The 14,640-nt window shown below is 51.5% G+C and overlaps 1 protein-coding gene across 1 annotated transcript in view; it reads right to left on the minus strand.

Moving 5' to 3' along the window:
* The window catches only part of ZBTB7C (zinc finger and BTB domain containing 7C), a 337,916-nt gene that overhangs the window by 262,209 nt on the left and 61,067 nt on the right, over window positions 1-14,640 (minus strand). The window contains exon 2 of the mRNA XM_004752193.3: window positions 9,032-9,261. The gene's annotated coding sequence lies outside the window, so the exon portion shown is untranslated. The remainder of the gene's footprint in view (window positions 1-9,031; window positions 9,262-14,640) is intronic.

A 14,640-nucleotide genomic window follows, 5' to 3' on the forward strand; every position in this document is an offset into this window, starting at 1 on the left:
AAAAGAAGCCCCCCCCCCCCCAGAAGCAGGTGAAATAGCAGATGATCCATTCATCAACCCGTTCCAGGACTTGCTCCGGCTTCACCCAGGGCAGCCTAAAGGCCACGCCGGATGCCAGGTCTCTGGGGCCTGGCCCCACGTGCCTCTCCCACCCCCAAGAGCACGGGGCAGCCGGCCAGAAACGGGGCCGACTGGCCTGCGGGAAACTGAAGCAGCCAAAAAGCACAATACACACCAGCTCAGAGACAGGTGCTACCTGTCTCCCTCCCAGGACACCCGCGTCACGCTGGGCACCCTTCTGGCCACTCCGGGAATTCTGAGTATGGTCTGTGTGTGCGCGTTCACACGTGGGACTACCTGACCGGAACGGACATGCGCATACGCTTTTTTAAACGTTTGATGAACTCTGGCTACTCCTTCCAACGTTGTTACCTTACTTCCCTGTTAAACTCACTCCTCACTGTGCCGCCACGTCAGCAGGGCAGGTAATCTCATTATTTCCATTTCGTAGACAAGGAAACTGAGGCTCGCGGGAGCTTGCTGGCTGTCATACTACTGCACGGCGGCAGAAAGGGTAGAAATAAAGACTGAAAGTTGGTGAGGGTCCATAGGGGCCAAGGGCTCGCTCTGGATCATTTCATTTGCTAACCCCCCACCCCCGCCCAGCCATAGTGGGAGGGAGGACCCCATCTTACGCCTAAGGATACCAAGGCTTAGGAAAACCCAGTCACCTGCGTGAGTAGTGAAGCCAGGATTAACAGCAGGCCCTCTGACCCCCAAGCTGAGGTGTGCAGTCACTATGAAAAGCACAGTGGGGGACAACTTCATGCTGGGCACTGGGTAAGCCCCTCCCCCCAATATCAGTACGAACAGTAGCTTCCTGAGCCTTACAACGAGCCAGGAGTGGGCTGAGCTCTACCCACACAGACTCTAGAAGAGGACGCACGTGTCCACATCTCTGAATCCTGGCGTGGCACGGAGCTGGTCTCCTTGCTGACTCAAAGCGCCCACCCCAGCCCTGTTGTTTCCTTGGGTCCTTCTCTTGCATTTCTGCCGTGCCAATTAAAGGACAGCGTGGGCTCTCTGTGAGCAAGTGCCCTTGACTGCTATTCACACCCTAACAAACTGCACGTACACCCCACGAGGAGAGTCGAAGCCCCCCCGGCCAGCTCTCTGCACCCAAGAATCTAGGCCAGCCCCCAAGGGTGCCTCCAGTTCCTCCACGTCCACTCAGACCACTGCTGCCCACCTTTCCCACAACCCCCGCTCAGGCCGTCTTCTCTCACTGCCTGAAGGAATGATTTGACAGTGATAAACATTTCCACATGAAGGCTTGGGTGTCTCTGAGTCATAATTTATTGCTTTGTTTCTGTGCTTTATACTTTCTTTCTTTTTTTTTTTTTTTTTAACTTAAAAAGGAGGGCAGGAGTGATGAGTGTGGACGGGATGAGTAATCCCAGCTCCTCTGGGCTCCGGTGGGCAGATGGAAACTAGAGGTGGAGATAGAGTGGAGGAAAGGATGGGAGTGGCCGGGAGGGCTGAGCAGGGGGGGCACTGACCCCTGCTCTGGACGGGGAGGACCCGGGCCCCCGCGTCAGATAGTACTGCAATCCAAACAAGGTTTATGTGTTCAGCTGCAGAATGTGGGCGGGCGGCGGCAGGAGACAGGGAAGTATTCCAACGAAGTGATCCACAACTAACAAAGGGATGGTCCGTGCAGATCTCCCCCAGTTTCAAGGTCCAGGTCAAGTGCCACCTCATCCGGATGGCCCTCCGCAGACCACCCCAACTGAGAGCACTCCCCTCTACCTCTGAATCGGAGACGTTCATTTGTCTCAAGGGCTAGATGGCTTTGCTAGTCCCCATCATTGCTTGCTCTCACTGCCCACCCCCCCAGGTCCATTGTGAGCTCCTGAAGGGCAGAGACCTTGTTTTTACCGCCTTTGTATCTTTTGAGCATGTGACACCCCCTACAATCCATTCTTGAGGTGACGTGTGACACCCCCTGTGTACAGAGTCACAAGCCTCCAAGCAAACCCTCGTGGACCAAGCATTGGAAAATGGTCCCAGACAAAAATCACACAATTTCACCTTTGCTCTTGGGCTCTCTACTGTGTACGAAGCCCTTCCATAGTCTTGTAAAGTACGTGATAGGTGATATTAAGCTCATTTTACAGATAAGAAAACTGGGACACAGAGTGAGGGATTAATCGATGACTAGGGAGTAAACAGAAACAACTCTGCAACTAGGGTTCTAACTTATTTTCCCTGAAGGGGCTGGAGGTGTCTACCTCCTTTGAAGCCTATGACAAATAATCTTGGGGAACGCCGCATCGCCAGAGCCCACCCTCATGCAAGATGTCCAGTGCCAATCAGCCAAACCAAGGCTCCAGAGAAATCTCTCTGGCTTCGTTCAATACAGACTTTTCCAAACTGGACCTCCCCTGGAATTCTTCTGCACTGGGGACATATTCTTCTGACCCACTGTGAATTTCCTAAAGTGGAAGTCACACTCCCAGGAGAAGCTGCGTATGATGGATGAAGGAAGGCTTAAGCTGGGTGGATAAAGCGCTGATGATGAAATTTCAGGGCTCAGCCAACTAGCCCTGAAATATCCAAAAGGATATTTCTTCTTCTCTTCTTCTTTCTTTCTTCTTCTTCTTCCTCTCCTCCCCCTCCTCCACCTCCTTCTTTTCTTTCTCCTCCTCTTCCTCCTCCTCCTTCTCATTATTATTCTACTTGTTATCATCAAACTTCTCAAACGCGCACAAATAGAGGAGCCTAATAAATCTCTAGGTGTCCATCACCAGCTTCAACAGTATGCAACGATCTGCTATTTTTGCTTCATCTTTTTGATCTGGAATATCTTAGAGAAAAGCCCAGATATCATGTCATCTGTAAATACCTGTCACAGTATTACATGCCTTAAAAAATTCATAACAATTCCTGGATATCTAACGCCCATCCTGGATCTAATGTTCCTGGCTTCTCTCAGATTGGTCCATCTACGGCAGGTAGGCCTGAAATCAGAACTCAAACTGGACCCACAGAGTGCATTTGCTTGGTGTATCTCTTAAGACTTTACCAGTCGGGGCACCTGGGTGGCTCAGTCAGTTGAGCATCTAACTCTTGATTTCGGCTCAGGTCATGATCTTGGGGTCATGGGATCGAGCCCTACGTTGGGCTCTGTGCTCAGCAGGGAGTCTGCTTTTCTCTCCCTCTCCCTCTGCCCCGTTTATGGAGGGCATTTGTCCTGAGGTTTCAGTGTGGCTGTGTGGATAGCCTCCCTGCATTGGCGTTTTGCCTATTTCTCTAGTTCCTGTGTAAAATGGTGGTTAGATTTACCAGCTTGAGCAGATCTGGTTCAGCTTTACAGCAAGCAAATATCATGGGTGATGCTGTGTCCTTCCTATTGCATCTGTCTGTCCAGATGACCCAACCACACACAACCAAGTGTTGACCCAATCTTGAAAACGGTGCCTGGTATTTGTTTTTTGTTTTTTGTTTTTTGTTTTTTGTTTTTCCACAGAGAAATATATTTATTTTTTCTTTAGAATTTGGCTCAGAACAGTAACATAAAAATATTTACATTAAAATAAATTAATGTGATTAAGCATATGTAATAATTATGTTGGAATATATTAGCCTTTTCGTGAATTTAATAAAAACTAAGATTTGGTTTTAGATTTAGTACCATCCTTCCAAATATTTGGTATAAAACTTGGTAGCAATGCACCTATCTAGAGGACAGGGCAGTCAGAGATGTCACCAAGGGACAATCAATGCCCTTCACAGTCCGCTACCTCCCCTGGGGCATATTAGCAAAGCTAATATGGACCCATGGGTTTGGATACCTTTTTGAGCAACTAGATCCTCCCAGTGCCTCCAAAGTTATATACCACATCCTAAAATGTGCTTCTAGATGCATCTCTAACCCTTTGGGACTTGCCCATTTTTCTAAGATTTCACGGGAGACTCTCTCCAACGATGAGGTTCCAAAATTCTACCACCATATCCTTTCTTCGCCTGTCTCTGTGTGACTTTTAACCTTCCCTTTCTTCTTTTTAAAGAAAAGACCTATTTAAATGACCAGCCAAGCTGGGGACCCTGTGCTCCCTACAGTCCAGGCCCTACCAGCAACTCTGTGGGCTTAGCCAGAATCCCAGGGTCTCAAGAGCCTGTGGGTTCCTCCAGCCGTCTCCTAGAAGATGAGTCAGAATCTCAAGGAGAACAAGAACACATAGTTGAATATGATAAATATGCATCCAAAATTTTTAAAAACCAAATTACACAAATCAAGCTTATTCTGAGAGGTTCGTTTTGCCAGGGGTCTCTAGTGCTCCAATCAGCATAATTAAATACCAAGATCTCTCTAGAATTGATTGTGGTTTTCACATTTTTTTCCTCCTCCAAGGACCATTTCAGTGGGATGATTTTAAGCTAATAAGAACCCCCAAATTAGAAACTAATTAAGGAGATGGAAAATACAAACGTATTTGTTTTTAGTCAGGCACTATTTTTATCAGAGGAATCATGAAAAATTAAAATTGTTAAATACCCATACGAAGGTTGTCAGTCAAGGGCAATGTGGCTTTCCGCCTCTCCCGGCTACAGAAGTGTAAAGGGATAGATCAGAAACCACTCCCTGTGTACCCCCAGGAAGCAACAGAGAGGCTAATGTTAAAGAACAGAATGACACACTGTTAGAGGCATGGGGAGGGAAAGCGTGCCGCCCTAAGACTCTCGAATCTTTGGTGATTGAGGTTCATAGTTCCCCTTTGGAAATGCAAATGCACCTGGCATCTTGGCAACACATGTTCTCACGCCCGTTGAACAGATGAGAACATTAAGGCCCAGGGAAGGTGAACAACCTGCCCGGGGTCACAAAGCCAACTTAGAAAGAGCCATGACTACATCTCTATCTAAATGTGCTTGATGTCGTGAAACAGCCTTCCCACTGTCCTCCAAATGTGCCACGGATTACCTCTTAAAATAGATGTTAAGTCACAATGACACAGGTTTGGAGGGATTCTTTCTGATTCGTGACAGCTTTGAGAACTCGGGGCCCTGGGAGAGGCAGCAGGAAGCAGGAGCCAGCTGCTCCAGGGGATAGGACTTCCTGCCTAGAGAGGCAGCAACACGGGGACCTATGGGCCACTGCAGTGAGCCTCAAAGGACTGCTGACCCCGCCACACACAACCAAGTGTTGACCCAATCTTGAAAACGGTGCCTGGGTCCCCAGGCCTGGAGTCTCCACTCATTTTGCAGACTTTGCCCTGGTTCTCCAGCACAGCTGACACCCCCTTACTCTCTGTGTCACTGACCTTACTGCCTGCTCCTTCCACAGCAGGCCAGGAGGACCTGGGATCTGCCTGCAGGCACTCTAAACCTCTACCCCATGGCAGAATTCTCACCAAACCTTATTTTGCTGCTGCTGTTGGGGGCCTGTGGCTAGAGCAGATGTCACTCACAAAATAATAAAAACCATACCCCCATCCCCAGAAAGAGTAGCCACGCTCTGTGCCAGTGGGTTCCCTTATCCTCAGAGGGAGGAACCTGAATGTCTATGGCTCAGGAAAGATAGTGGGTAATAAGGTAGAGATGGGTCTTCGTTTCAAAGGCGGCAGCCGGGAGAATAGAAACAGAAAGGTTGAAGGACATTCAGTTTTTAGAGCAGGACCCCTGGGGTGGGTCCCAAAGAGCAACTTGGCAGTGTCCAAACCCTAGAGATGAAGGCCTAGGTACCTCAAGATTCCCTATGGCAGAGCTGACACAGGAGCACAGGCTGCCTGCAGGGTCTGCCTCCTCCAGATGGCCCCAGGAGGGTCCCCAGGCAGGCCCTGCTGCCATGCGCTGGGATCCAGGCCTCACCTTCCTCTCCATTTTTCCTGACCTGTAAAGCCCCATCATTCCTGTGCAATGGACAGAACCACAGAAATGCCCGCTAGGAAACTTCTGCCAAACTTAGGGGAACTCGAATTGGTTTTTGTTTGACTTAAGATAATAACAAGAATTCTTTCTTGACAACGAATGTCACGAGATAATCACTCATTGTTGTATTGAAGTTCTCATCATTACCCAGCAGGATAGAAATGATTAGTGCTACTTCCCACAAAGTCTCTGATGCTCAGAGAGCTTTAGGAACTGCCTGAGGTCAGCCTTGAACCAGCAGATGCTAGAGTTCTAAGACCAGCTGGGGACACCCGCCCCTAGGGCTGGTTCTAGAAAACATAAGTCACCATCTAGAATGAGTGATTCAAGTCATCTCAGATTGCTGAAGCCAATTTCCCCAGGGATGCATGACGGATGTGTCATAAGAAGAGGACATGATAGTGAGTCCTATTGTTAAGCTTGGGACACCTGGCCTCTGGGTGCCCACTGACAAGATATTCTAGACTGTAGACCTGAGCTGTCCAGGACAGTAGCCACAAGCTGCTTGAAATGAGCCCTTGAAACGTGGCCAGTCCTAACAGAGGGGTGCTGCCTGTGTCAGATGCACTTAGGACTTGGAAGACTTTGCATGAAAAGGAGAACGGGAAATACCTCATTAACAATTGGCATATTGATCATAGGTGGAAATATTTGGGCCTTTCGAGTTATATGAAATGCATTATTACAATTAATTTTATATTTACATATTACATATTTACATACTACAATTAATTTGACTTTCTTATGCTTACCTTTTTGTGTGTGGCTACTGGGAAATTTAAAATCCCATGGGTGGCTTACATCTGTGGCTGGTGCTCAGACTCTCCTAGGCAGCCCTGCTGTAGGACCCAAGGCCCGCCTTCATTTCTATACCCAGCTCACCCTGCCCTGCTCCCAAGAACAGTGCTGGAAGCTGAGGAAGCAAGATCCTCCGGGCATTCTGAGAATGTCCTCTCTTCTCAACAATTCTGGAAATTCCCACCCCTCCCGCCGTCTGTCTTACTAGGTACCCATAAAGAACCGTGGGCCCAGCAGTTGCCAAGGCACTTGAACCCAGTCACCATTTCTGGGTGTTTGGCTCCACCTTGGACTACACCTTCCTTGGCCAGACAAATTCTGATAACCAGGTTTCCAGAGTCCAGGTCTTGGATCCCATTACAATTGTGACCCTTGGGACTTCCAGCCTCCTTTGCTCCCAGCCCGGCCAGACCGTGAGCTCCTCCAAGGGCGGCATAATGCAAGTAAGTTCGATGTATTGATCACTTCTTATGGTGCCAGCTGCTGCGCTAAGTGTTTTTGCATGTTTTATTTTATTTAATTCTCCCAACCAGTCTGTGAGTGAGAAAGCATTGCCCCCGTCTTGAAGATAGGAGCCCGAGGCTCCCATGGTCTTGGCTCTGTCCCCACTGCTGTGCTTATTCCTGTGTGCCATCCTCCCTCCCTCAGCAGCAAAGATCCTCATACATCTTTGCATTTCTGGCACCGCGCGCAGTACCCAGCACACAACAGCTACTCAGTAATATTGATAAACTAGGTTAAGAACCTTTTTCATAGACTTGATCCTTTGTTCTTTCTTGCCTTGATCAGGAAGCTTACTACTCCGACCTTCCTGAAACCACACACACGATGAAAGTCCTCACACAGCACCCCACAGGACTGGACCTTTGCTGCCCCTATCACCTGCCATCACGGGGCTCTTTAAGTTCAGCCCTGCGTAGGTCCCCAGTCCAGTCTGAGACATATGGACCACAGCCCCCACTGAGAGGTGGGATATGTGAGTAGTCCAGGGCCAGTATGCTGGCTTCTGGGGTCCCCAGAGACACAGCCCCAGATACCTGTGGAGCTGGCTGCCTCCCTAGCAAAGCCCCTCCAAGCACAGCCAGACCCCCGACTAACCTTGCTGGGCTCCCCAGAGCTCAACCTCCCTTCTATTTCCTCATATACATAGGAGCTAAGTCCTGGGCCTGCCTGGTGCATGTGGCTGACCCATTTCCTAGAGCTAGGCTCAGCTTTCTAAATTCCTTCTTCATCTTATTCTTTCTGCCTGATTTAGAACAAGGCCACCCAGAAGTCCTAATTCTCTGCCCCTCCCCACCCCTTGGCTTGACCCAATGGATCCTGACACTGGCCGGAACTGGAATGGAATTTGCCACACCCCCTTGGGCATCCTGCCCCAGGCCATTGGTCCTTCTCCCCCTGCCCTGGTCAATTTCCCAAGGCCCTAAGCTATTTTTGCCTCTGCCCTAGCCTGCCGTTTTCCCCAAAGTAGAAGTTGCCAGAATGGTACCCTATATGACACACAGAGCAAAGACCAGATGACCCATGGGAACAGGCCCTCCATCAGATCAGAACTCACCTTCAGGGTCTCCAGTCCCACTGGCTCCCTTCTTTTTCTAGCCTCAGACCTCCACCTTCAGGCTCTGGGACCTGCATGATGCTTCCTGCTTGGCTGACTTCTAGATCCAGGGTATCCACCAGCCCCTTCCTCTGCTCCCCAAATCCCTACTCATGACCTTCCCCAGCCACCCTGGATGATCTGCTACTTGACCTAGTGCCCTTGGAGAGAGAGAGAGAGAACCATAAAGTCCCCTTTTCCTTTAGTCTACAAGAAATACCAACCTACTGCCTGACCCTCTCTTCAGAGAAATCTCAGTCAATCAAGAAGGCTTCCCAACCAGTGAGGTCTCCAGACCTACCCCCCCCCAAGAATCCGCCAAGCACTCCTGCGCCCCTCACTGCCTGTTTACCCACTGGCATCAACTCCTGGCCCAAGGGAGCCAGTAGGAAATAATGACTTCTTGATTTGTTACTTTGAGCTCTTCAAACAAGAGGTGCTACGTCTATAAAGGCATCACGCCTTCCCATACAGCATAGGAAGTGAACCAGCCGATGCTAAATCTTCCGGTGCCAGGCTCCAGTGAGTGCATGGGGCAGAAACTAATAACTAGAAAGCGCCCATCTATCATCTTACCAGGCCTTACGGCACTTTGTTTGCATAGTTATCTTTCCAAGGGTTGACATTTGATGTCTTCTGCAGGCTGATGTATTCTCCTACCTGCCACATCATTCAGAGAGGATAGATGAGCCTCAGGTTCATTACCTGTCATTACACCGTGTACATGTTGCTGGGGGCCAAAGGATCGATTCTTCTTGAGTCTCTCCGGTGGCGAAGCCCTCCCGACGTGGCGGCCCCAGGTCCAGCGGTCTGCAGACGACCCTCACTCCTCAGGCCTTGGCTGCGATCCGCACCATCCCCTCCTCCTTTTCCTGGCTGGCCCACTCCTCAGAGGTGACAGCACGTTCTGAGCTCCCAGCTGCTTCAGAAAGGACCTGCAATAAGAATGGAGGCCTCTGTCGCCCACCGCGAACAGAACCACCTGTCCCAGTTTTAACCGTGCTAGAATTTTCCAACCATCGTCTTATTGCTTTTTATGATTAGGTCCTGCAATTGCTGGGTACCATACATAGTTCACCGCAGCCAAGGTCTTCACTGCCAAGGTCCCACCCACCAGCCCCACCCCCGGGCCACAGTGCACACATGCCCACGCACACACACCCTCAGTCCTGTTTCCTTACCTCTGTATATTTGTTTTCTCTGCCTGTAAGACATACCTACCCTTCATCCTACCCACTCTTCAGAGCTCAGTTCCTAATACCGACAGAACCTTATTATCCCAGGAAAGAGGAGGGAACGGGGCACTCTCCGTCCACAGATGAGACCACAGAGAACAGACACGTGCCCATCAGGGACACTCCTCAACTCCTGCAGCCCAGGAAGCCCCTGGGGTGACACTTCCAGCATGCTGTGGTGTGGGAGCTCCAGGCAGCCCCCCCACCTGTGGCTTATTATGAACCTCCTTTTGCAGTCCTTGGGCTCAGAGCAAGAGACAAGAGAGGACATGCAAGCCTCACTGAGTAAGGCACGCAGACTGGCTCCACTGAGTGACAGCATCTCCTCGCCAAGACCACAGCTCACACTCTAAGGAGTGGCCAGCCTGGAGGTCCGCTCACCTCCGAGGACTAGGTCCCCAGTAGCCATAGCCATGTGCCTCTAGCCAGTCATGGCCTCCACTTCCAAAGGTACAAGGGAAGGGTTCCTGCTACCCAGATGGCCATAACCCTGAGCTCCATCCACCCCGGCCCTGGCCTCCGCGGAGCCTCAGTGAGCCCACTGCTGGGAAGCGGCTGTGGCCCGTGGGGAGTGCCCACAAGGGCACCCAGCACTACCAGTGAGGGGCAGCACCATGGACAGGGATGAGGGTGGCAAAGGAAGGCAGAGATGGGAGGTCCCATGAATTCCATAAGCATGACGATGACAGTGTCTTACACCACATATAATGATAAACACCCTTCAGGCTGCTTTGACATCCATTGGATCTCTTTGGTTTCAGAACAGCAAAGTAAAGGGGTATTTTAAAGATGAGGAGACAAAGCACAGAGACACTGAATATCTTGCTAATGGTCACACAGTAAGTGGGTGAAAGAGCCAAGACAGGAACTCCTGACTCCCAATTACCATTCTTTCCAGCAAGCTCCCAGGTCCTAGGCTAACTCCCGGTCACCTCAGCGGGGTGGTCCAGAGGAGTAGGAGGGGGAAGGGGAACAGAGACATGCTTGGCCTGCTACGGGAGGATGAGGACAAGAGAACAATCATGCCTTCGGCTTCTTCCCTGAGAGGAGGGTCTGGGAGGAGGAAGCACAGAGAGAACAGAATAGGAAGACAGGGATATGCAGGCTCCCAGCTAACAGGAGCAGCTCAGGCAAAGAGGAAATTGGCTGTGATAAACAGCTACAGCTTTGGGGTGCAAGGCTGTGCCGACCTTGAGCTTCCTGGGGGACCTGACTCTATGGCTCCAACCTCCGAGGCATTTCTGGGCAAGACATCGCTGGAGGTGGTGTTTGTGCATCACTTGGAACAAACAAGGCAATTCCTGTTACAAAAAGCATATATGCATTTCTATGTTCTTTCATATAGGTGATATGCTCCTAAATAATAAAAATTTTTAAAAATCCACACTGTCCCACCCGTATGAGGAAAGATTTGCTTCTGGACAGTAGGATGCCCTGCTTGATTCCAGAGCTGCTCTGCTTCTATTGACAAGGGAGGAATCACAACTTGGAAATCTCTACCTGGCAGTAGAAGGCGGGGCCAACCCAGCTCCTTCCAGAGAAAAGCAGCCCCGGCCACAGGCCCGGAAACCCAGGAGAGGGGGCATATCCATGGAGCTGTGCAGAACAAAATGACCCAAACACTAATGGCAGCCACAGCACCTGGTGCAGCCCCATGCACCCCGCTCCATCCAGTCCACCGTGGACTAGACCTCCCAACCTGGGGCTATGGGAAGAGCAGCAAATCATTCCCTTGGCCTTAGGTCTCTGAGTCCCAGGCAGCCAAGGGGGTCCTTAGTCAACCCTGGAGCTCTTAAGTGAGCCCTGCTACGTGCTGCAGATGCCCTGGCGGGGGAAGAAGGAGAATAAGTCGACCCCTTTAGAAGCCAGTCACTGGCCTCTCCCGCCAGCTGCATGGTCACCTAGCAGCTGTAGCTCCAGAGGCAAACAGCTCAAGCTCATAAATTCTTGTTGGGGGTTGGAGGGGGTGGGTGAGGAGAGCCGCACTTGCGGGCCCTCCTGCAAGGTGGGGCTGAACCACATTCACAGCAGATGGTGCTGTCGCCCTCACTCCAGGATTCTCATTCCTAATTATCTGTGCTGTCAGCAAAACAATTAACCCTCGAAGAAAAATTGCACCGTCCACTCCCAACCATATGAAAAGGCAATTTTTCCCAAGGACGAGGGACACTTAGGGCAGTGGCAGACGGAAAGTAGGGCAGCCTTGCCTTCGGTTTTGGATCTCACTCACCCTGGGCAATTTCACCATCCTCTGACCTCCGCGGTCTGGGAGCCATCCCGGCAGCCCCAGCAGCCCCTCCAGCCTCCGAACCTGAGCTGCCTTTCCCATAAGAAGGCGGGGAGCCTAAGCCCTAGGGCCCCCTGCACCCCACAGTGCTACCATTCTACAAGCCCCAGTCTTTTCCTCCAAACGTTAAGTCCCTTTGGCGCTGAGACCGCTTTTCTGTCCGTTCCTTCATTCATTTGCTTACTTGCTCATTCATCTGTTTGTTCATTCATCCAGTCATTGCGTATTTACCGTGTTGCTCCCAGGAGATACAAAGAAAATATCTATTCAGCCTTCTTGACCACGGCTTGGAGGCTTCTTCCCTGAGATGTGGGGAGGTGGGGGGTGGATGGGGCAGGGAGGGCTGGGGGCCGCCAGCCAGGAGCTGGAGCACTTGGCAGGGGCTTGATTTCAGGCTGTAGGAGGGAAATCCTGTTGCTGCATTTGGATTCTCTGAAGATTCGGCGGCAGGAAGGCAGCCTCCTCTCCCGAGAGCTGAATTGGAGCGAGCCACTCCGGTCCCCAGAGCAGGCAGGCCTGCAGAGGGTGGAGAGGTGTGATGGGAGACGAGCCCTAGCCCCTACCCCCACTCCCCTACCCACGCTGTGGGGGCTGGCAGTCACCAAGGTCTGTACCTCCCAGGTGCTCAGGAAGTATCAGAGGCGAGTGGAATGAATCAGAGCGCCCCTCCTTAGAGGAAGTGTTTTAAAAGCAAAGGGAAAAATAAATTCAGATGGGAGGGGGGGAAGCAAAGGGAGTTTTTACAGGGCTGGGGCATGGTGGTTGTCCCCAGGAGGCTACGCTTTAAGGCCGAGATCACTTGATCTAGATTGTCCCTCCCCGCACGATGCCATGGAAGAGAAAAGAGAGTGAGCAAGAGATGCTCGGACCTCTCTGGTCAGTGCTGAGCGAGCCTTCGGGGATGAGGCCGTCAGGACCACATGTCATAGGTCCCAGGTGGAGAGGCTGATGGGCTGGCTGCTTTCAGAGGGAGATGGAGCGAGATGCTGCTGCAGGTGAAACCACACCCAGCCTCCCTCCAGCCCCACTCCCACTGCCTCCCAGGACTGCCCCTGAACAGCCCTGGGGAACTCCGAAGGCAAAAAGGAAAGTCCAGGTTGGGGCACTGCTGGGCCCCCATGGGGGCTGCAGCCCCCCCTCCCCCGCCCGTTCAGACAGGGGTGGCGCTCTGGGCACTGGGAGGCGGAGTGCGGAGAACAGGGAGGGACGGACTTGGGGGTGGGGTGGGGTACGGAGCTGTGGCCCTTTCTTCACCACCACTTTGACATCTTTCTTCCCTCTCCCCATTGCCCATCGGCTACCAGTACTTGCCCTCACCCAGGGCCCAGGAGTGCAGGCCCTGATGCCAGCTCCTCCACATAAAAGAAGAGTGTTTATATTCAAAGCGGACTGCTGACCACTCAGAATCTGCCTACTCGAAGGCAGCGCATGTGACTGCACCCCCTGCCCAGAGTCCAAGCGGGACCGACGCCAACCCCTGGCTGGAGACGTTTCTAAATATGAGCCTGGCACAAACAGTCAGGTTCCCAGGCCTCCTCTGCCCTGGGAGACCCAGCCAGGATTTTCGAGGCTGTTGGGAGGGAGAGGGCTGGTGGGGATAGGCAGGATCAGGAGGCAGCCAGCTGAGACAGCCATCAGCCCTGGAAATATCGCCTGCACCCCTCCCTGGCCTTCCAGCCTCGTTAAGGGGAGAGAAAGGATTGCCCTGCATCCAGAAAGTCTCATCAATTGCCCGCAATCCTTGGCAGTGGGGACAGGAAAGCCACTGCTCAAATGTGCACGGATTAAAAATATACAAATGGAATCTTTTTCTTCCCCTCTCCTCAACCCCCTGAAGCCTGGGATGCTCGTTAAAAATAGCCTTGCTGTGGTGTGGATCCTACAAAACCCAACGGCTGGCAGGAAAATGAAGGAGCCATTTGAGGCAGCGCTAAGTGGTCACCCCGGGGGAGTGGGCTGTGAAGGGCCAGGAGAGGGTGTCTTCAGGTGTTTCTAGACACATTGCTTGAATTTATTTATTTTTTTTAATGGAAGTTTATCCATTGCACCCTCCAACCTAAGCTGAAAGCTAAATATCCACAGACCTAGCCTGGTGCTGTCTGGCCTGGCAGGGCACGTACCCTTGGCCCCCTGGGCAACTGCTACAAGGAAAGCCCAAAGTCATGAAAAGAATCCTGAATCCAGAATCAGGGTCTTGGATCTGTAACTAACTGGCTGTGTGGCCTTAGACAGGTCATTGAGCTATCTGGGTGTTCACTTCCTCAACTATAAAATGAGTTGGATTTCATGCTAAGCCAGGTACCTTCTAGTCCTGGCATCTCAATTTTTGGTATTGAGGGAAAACATCTAAGACTTGCCCTGTGTTTCTCCCCAGCACGAATAGGCCAGGGGACTGCGTCCCTGGGCAGAAGTGGGGTTTTAAAACCAGCAAGCAGGTGGAAAGGTCAGAAGCTGTTCCGAGAGCAGAGACCAACTGCGTACCTTGCTGACGAAATGCCAAGTAGAAAGAGCATCACTTCAGGACCCACAGTGTCCTGGGTTCAAATCCTGCATTCAGCAGTCAGTAACTATCTGAACTCAGGTCATTGCTTACATGCAAATCAACCTCCTCATCTGCAACACAGGGTCAGAATGCCCACGTGCCAAGTGGGTGTGAATGTAACTGCGACACAGTGAAGCGGTACCCAGTGACCCAGCTCACTGTCGCTGCTTAACATCCTTTCATTCTTTTCTCTTTCCTGTCATTCACTCTGCCCTGAATTGCAGGACACCTAAGGGCTGGGCCCTGGATC

The sequence above is a fragment of the Mustela putorius genome, unplaced genomic scaffold, assembly GCF_011764305.1.
Source record: "Mustela putorius furo isolate JIRA1106 unplaced genomic scaffold, ASM1176430v1.1 tig00003858_pilon_pilon_pilon, whole genome shotgun sequence".
NCBI classification, from domain to species: domain Eukaryota; kingdom Metazoa; phylum Chordata; class Mammalia; order Carnivora; family Mustelidae; genus Mustela; species Mustela putorius.